The sequence below is a fragment of the Boleophthalmus pectinirostris genome, unplaced genomic scaffold (assembly GCF_026225935.1).
Source record: "Boleophthalmus pectinirostris isolate CB_2022bp ecotype Guang Dong unplaced genomic scaffold, ASM2622593v1 HiC_scaffold_2825, whole genome shotgun sequence".
NCBI lineage: Eukaryota > Metazoa > Chordata > Actinopteri > Gobiiformes > Gobiidae > Boleophthalmus > Boleophthalmus pectinirostris.
In genome coordinates, this window is record NW_026571290.1 from 830,908 (window position 1) to 837,765 (window position 6,858).

A 6,858-nucleotide genomic window follows, 5' to 3' on the forward strand; every position below is an offset into this window, starting at 1 on the left:
CCCCGCAGGTCACTTGTCTAAAGCTTTATTCCGCAGTTTTTTTTGCAGTTTTCCGCAGTATTTCCTGTTTTTGTTCCGCGTCTTTTTCTGGACTTTGAGGCGCGCGGACAAACTTCTGCTGCGCTATCGACCGCTCTGTCTGCGCATGCGCACTCTCTCTGTTTACGTCCGCTCTTTACGCTGATTCAGACTTCCGCGTGTCAAGAGCGCGTCTCCTTCACAATAAGAGCACCGGAAGTCCAAATCTGAGAAAAACATAAATCCCATTTCTACCAAAACACGAGTTCAAAGTTTATCATGGCGGCCACGGTGATATTTAAGAAACATTTATTCATTCAATGAATTGGAGATTGGACGGAGATGCGCCAGTGGCAAAAAACTGTTGTTGTGTCCTTAGGCAAGACACTTCACCCACATTGCCTCGTATGAAAGTGGTGTGTGTGTGAGTGTCGATGGTGGTCGGAGGGGCCGATGGCGCAGATTGGCAGCCTCGCTTCCGTCAGTCTGCCCCAGGGCAGCTGTGGCTACAGTAGCAGTTTACACCACTGAGTGTGGAGTGAATAAATAATGAAGTGTAAAGAGCTTTGGGATCTTGAAAGGCGCTGTGTAAATGCAATCAATCAATCAATTAAACATTTATTTATTTATTAAAAAAAATCATTCAAAACATGTCACAGCATTAACAGCAGCACATTATGAATTCAGCAAGAAAATGTTCATTTAAATTGTCCATTTTGTAGTTGATATTTTTATAACTTGTACAACATAAATCCTTCTGCTGAAGCATCGAGGAAAAGTCTGAAACTACAGAACTTCTTTTCTGACTGGACTGATCATTCCATTTTATTCAGTCACGTCCAAATTCTAATCCGTCTGGACGGTCGGTCTAATTTTCTGTCCTGATCTTTGAACAGAAATCAAAATCGTCATTTTCATGTTCTAAAACGTGTTCATCTGGAGCTCAGTTTTCACGTCGTTAGTGACGACGATGAAGAGTTTGAGGAAATGTTTGATATTTCGTAATAATGTTTGATAATCACTTTCATTGTGTTTTAATCCATGTTTGAATCAAATATTTTTCATCTAAGGTGAGTAAATGTAAATGTAATTTTTTTTTGTGTAATGCACATTTATCTTGTGTGTGTGTGTGTGTTTTTTTTTTTAAATTGTTATACGTTATATATGTGCAAAATAAATAAATAAATAATAATAATAATAATAATAATAATAATGGTGTATTATTCTTTACTTCCCCTTGTCCGTGGACGTGTGTTTTATTGTTTATTCAAAGTTTCTTATTAATAAAAAATAAATAAATAAATAAATAAAATAAAAGCACTGGGAGAGTCGGGACATGGGAGCGTCTCCACTGCAACGGAACAAGATCAAAAACCGGATTAAGGAGAAAATCAAAGACATGTTAATCCTTTAATCCTGGTTTAGTCCTGGATTAGTCCTGGTTTAGTTCTGGTTTAGTCCTGGTTTAGTCCTGGTTTAGTCCTGGTTTAGTTGGATTAGTCCTGGATTAGTTCTGGTTTAGTCCTGGTTTACTCTTGGTTTAGTCCTGGATTAGTCCTGGATTAGTCCTGGTTTAGTCCTGGATTAGTCCTGGATTAGTCCTGGTTTAGACTTGGATTAGTCCTGGATTAGTCCTGGTTTAGACTTGGATTAGTCCTGGATTAGTCCGGCTCAGCAGCAGAAGTCAAACATTTATTTAGAAACATAAACTGACACAGAATGATTAAACCGTGTAAAGTTTCAGATAAAATCCAAAATTTTAAGACATAAACATGTTTAAAAACCTTTTGCCGTAGTTTCTCTAGAGCAGAGGAGGAAGAGGAGGCACAGACTGGCGACAGATGAAGAGTTTGACCCGATTCTCTGGGTTATTTGAGAGGATTTGACCCAGAATGCTGCTGGGCAAAACGACGATCATTATGTTCAATTTGAAATGACCAGAGTTTGGTTAAAATAATCCCCCAAAACTGAGCCAACTCTGTGAAAATAACCCCCAAAAAAACAACCTAACTGAAAAATGAGCCATCAGCCCAAGTTACACAGTGAAGCTTTAACTTATTATAAAAAGTTAAATCAGTAAGACGGAGAAGCATTTGGAGTTTAGTCCGAATGTCCGAGCCTCGTCTTTATTTCACTTATATATTTTTATTTATTTAATTTTGTTAAAATGTTTATTTCACTCAAACTAAATAATAATAATAATAATAATAATGTTGTAAAGTTCCGTGTGCGCACAGCAGAGGGCGCTGGTCTCATTGTTTTGTTTAAACTGAGACCAAAGAAAACTGCATTTCCCACAATCCCCTGGGGCCAGTTTCTGTCAAACCAGTTTGTCCCGTAAATACCAGAGACTCACAGGCCTGAGGTACTACAGTACTGCAGTACCACTACTACTACTACTACTACTACTACTACTACTACTACTACTACTACTACTACTACTACTACTACTACTACTACTACTACTACTACTACTACTACTACTACTACTACTACTACTACTACTACTACTACTACTACTGCTACTACTACTACTACTACTACTACTACTACTACTACTATATATATATATATATATATATATATATATATATATATATATATATACTACACTACTGTACTACAGTAGTACAGTACTACAGTACTATAGTACAGTAGTACTGTAGTACTATAGTACAGTACTACAGTACTATAGTACTGTAGTACTGTAGTACAGTAGTACAGTACTATAGTACAGTAGTACTGTAGTACTATAGTACAGTACTGTACTATAGTACTGTAGTACTGTAGTACTATAGTACTGTAGTATTAGTGATATTTGGACCCCGGGTGAGGCGCGTGCTCAGGAGCGTGTTTCTGCACGGGAGCGCGCACAAGGCCGCGCCCTCCTCGCTCGCGGTCACGCGCACAGACCGGTCAGACCTGTCCACGAGACACACCGGGACTGAACCAGGTCTGAACCAGGTCTGAACCAGGTCTGGACCAGGTCTGGACCAAGTCTAGAGCAAGTCTGAGCCACGACTACAGCGGGACCAAACCGGGACCAAACCGGGACCAGAGCCGCCCCAGACCGAGTCTGCGCGGGATCCTCGAGGAGCACGAGCCGCTTCAGGTGAGTCCCGACACAGGTGACACTGACGAGACCAGAGCCAGACCCGGTTTAGTCCCGGTTTAGTCCCGGTTTAGTCCCGGTCTGGTCCTGATTTACACCTGGTTTAGTCCAGATTTAGACCTGGTTTAGTCCTAGTTTAGTCCTGGTTTAGACCTAGTTTAGTCCTGATTTAGTCATACTTTAGTCCTGGTTTAGTTCTGGATTAGTCCTGGTTTAGACCTGGTTTAGTCCTGGTTTAGTCCTGGTTTAGACCTGGTTTAGTCCTGGTTTAGTTCTGGTTTAGTCCTGGTTTAGTCCTGGTTTAGTCTGGTTTAGTCCTGGTTTAGTTCTGGTTTAGTCCTGGTTTAGTTCTGGTTTAGTCCTGGTTTAGTCTGGTTTAGTCCTGGTTTAGTCCTGGTTTAGTCCTGGTTTAGTTCTGGTTTAGTCCTGGTTTAGTCTGGTTAGTCCTGGTTTAGACCTGGTTTAGTCCTGGTTAGACCTGGTTTAGTCCTGGTTTAGTCCTGGTTTAGTCTGTTTAGTCCTTTAGTTTCCTGGTTTAGTTCTGGTTTAGTCCTGGTTTAGTTCTGGTTTAGTCCTGGTTTAGTTCTGGTTTAGTCCTGGTTTAGTCTGGTTTAGTCTGGTTTAGTTCTGGTTTAGTCCTGGTTTAGTTTAGTCTGGTTTAGTCCTGGTTTAGTTCTGGTTTAGTTCTGGTTTAGTTCTGGTTTAGTCCTGGTTTAGTTCTGGTTTAGTCCTGGTTTAGTTCTGGTTTAGTCCTGGTTTAGTTCTGGTTTAGTCCTGGTCTTGTAGGTGAAACGTACGATTTGGTTTTGTTTAAAACTCTTGATAAAAACTTGATTGAAGAAAAAATCTGACTTTTCAAATTTAAAATTGTAATAAAAAAATGACCCTGAGATTTGTAGAAAACTTTTGTTGGTCGAAGCTCAGACAGTTTTAGTTTGGCTCAGGTCCCGTCAAACCCACAAACCACAAAAAACATCAAAACCACAAAAAACATTGTTTCTATTTTCGGTTGATTTCACTGGACAAACTTTGTCTGGATCCTGAAGTTTGTTTCAGTGATTCTCCTGAAGCTGGAGCCGAGTCTGAAGTGAAGATCCATCTGCTCCAACCCTGCACGTCCTCGTCGTCTTCATCCTCGTCTTCATCCTCGTCTTCTTCATCGTCGTCCTCGTCCTCGTCTCTTCATCCTCGTCATCCTCGTCGTCCGTCTTCATCCTCGTCTTCTTCATCCTCGTCCTCGTCTTCGTCCTCGTCTTCATCCTCGTCTCCTCGTCTTCATCCTCGTCTTCATCCTCGTCTTCATCCTCGTCGTCTTCGTCCTCGTCTTCATCCTCGTCCTCGTCTTCATCCTCTCCTCGTCTTCATCCTCGTCTTCGTCCTCGTCTTCATCCTCGTCGTCATCCTCGTCTTCGTCCTCGTCTTCGTCCTCGTCTTCATCCTCGTCGTCATCCTCGTCTTCCTCCTCGTCGTCTTCGTCCTCGTCTTCATCCTCGTCTTCATCCTCGTCGTCGTCTTCATCCTCGTCGTCGTCTTCGTCCTTGTCTTCGTCTTCGTCCTCGTCGTCTTCATCCCTCGTCGTCTTCATCCTCGTCGTCTTCATCCTCCTCGTCTTCATCCTCGTCGTCGTCTTCATCCTCGTCGTCTCATCGTCGTCGTCGTCTTCATCCTCGTCGTCTTCATCCTCGTCGTCTTCATCCTCGTCGTCTTCATCCTCGTCTCGTTCGTCTTCGTCCTCGTCGTCTTCGTCATCGTCGCCTTCGTCCTCGCCGTCTTCGTACTCGTCGTCTTCATCCTCATCGTCGTCGATAAATAAAACTGTGTCTTTCAAATAATGCAGGAGCCAGTGCTTTTCCTTGGGCCACACCAAAGTTGAGCCTCGACTGAACGAACCCTGAGCGCAGAAGGTCCTTTCTGTTAGGGTTAGGGTTAGAGGGTTAGGGGTTAGGGGTTAGGGGGTTAGTGGTTAGGGGGTTAGAGGGTTAGAGGGTTAGGGGTTAGGGGTTAGGGTTAGGGGTTAGGGTTAGGGTGGTTAGGGTTAGAGGGTTAGAGGGTTAGTTAGGGTTAGAGGGTTAGGGGTTAGGGGGGGTTAGGGGGAGGGTTAGAGGGTTAGAGGGTTAGGGTTAGGGTTAGAGGGTTAGAGGGGTTAGAGGGTTAGGGGTTGGTTAGGGGTTAGGGGGTTAGGGGTTAGAGGGTTAGAGGGTTAGAGGGTTAGAGGGTTAGAGGGTTAGGGGGTTAGTGGTTAGAGGGTTAGAGGGTTAGAGGGTTAGGGGGTTAGAGGGTTAGTTAGGGTTAGAGGGTTAGGGGTTAGGGGGTTAGGGTTAGGGTTAGTTAGGGTTAGGGAGGGTTAGAGGGTTAGGGTTAGGGTTAGTTAGGGTTAGGGAGGGTTAGGGGTTAGAGGGTTAGTTAGGGTTAGAGGGTTAGGGGTTAGGGGTTAGGGTTAGGGTTAGGGGTTAGTTAGGGTTAGAGGGTTAGGGAGGGTTAGGGTTAGGGTTAGGGGTTAGAGGGGGTTAGGGTTAGAGGGTTAGGGTTAGGGGGTTAGAGGGTTAGAGGGTTAGGGTTAGGGGTTAGGGTTAGGGGAGGGTTGGTTAGGGGTTAGGGTTAGGGTTAGGGGTTAGGGTTAGAGGGTTAGAGGGTTAGGGTTAGGGGTTAGAGGGTTAGGGGTTAGGGTTAGGGTTAGAGGGTTAGTTAGGGTTAGGGTTAGGGTTAGGGTTAGGGTTAGAGGGTTAGGGTTAGGAGGGTTAGAGGGGGGGGTTAGGGGGTTAGAGGGTTAGAGGGTTAGGGGGTTAGGGTTAGGGTTAGGGTTAGGGTTAGAGGGTTAGAGGGTTAGTTAGGGTTAGAGGGTTAGGGGGTTAGAGGGTTAGGAGGGTTAGAGGGTTAGGGGTTAGGGTTAGAGGGTTAGTTAGGGTTAGGGTTAGAGGGTTAGGGGGGTTAGGGGGGGTTAGTGGTTAGAGGGTTAGGGGTTAGGGGGTTAGAGGGTTAGGGTTAGGGTTAGGTTAGGGTTAGGGTTAGGGAGGGTTAGAGGGTTAGAGGGTTAGGGGTTAGAGGGTTAGGAGGGTTAGAGGGTTAGAGGGTTAGAGGGTTAGGGTTAGGGTTAGGGGGTTAGAGGGTTAGAGGGTTAGGGGTTAGGGGTTAGGGGGTTAGGGTTAGAGGGTTAGGGTTAGGGGTTAGAGGGGTTAGAGGGTTAGGGGTTAGGGGGTTAAGGGTTAGGGTTAGGGTTAGGGTTAGAGGGTTAGGGGGTTAGAGGTTAGAGGGTTAGGGGGTTAGGTTAGGGTTAGAGGGTTAGGGGGTTAGAGGGTTAGGGGGTTAGGGGTTAGGGGGTTAGGGGTTAGAGGGTTAGTTAGGGTTAGAGGGTTAGGGTTAGGGGGTTAGGGTTAGAGGGTTAGTTAGGGTTAGGTTAGGGGTTAGAGGGTTAGGGTTAGGGTTAGAGGGTTAGGGGGTTAGGGGTTAGGGGAGGGTTAGGGTTAGAGGGTTAGGGGTTAGGGTTAGGGGGTTAGGGGTTAGAGGGTTAGAGGGTTAGAGGGTTAGGTTAGAGGGTTAGGGGGTTAGGAGGGTTAGGGTTAGGGGTTAGAGGGTTAGGGGGTTAGGGTTAGGGGTTAGGGTTAGGGTTAGGGTTAGGGTTAGGGTTAGGGGTTAGAGGTTAGAGGGTTAGGGTTAGGGGTTAGGGGGGGTTAGAGGGTTAGGGTTAGAGGGTTAGGTTAGGGTTAGGGTTAGGGTTAGGGTTAGAGGGT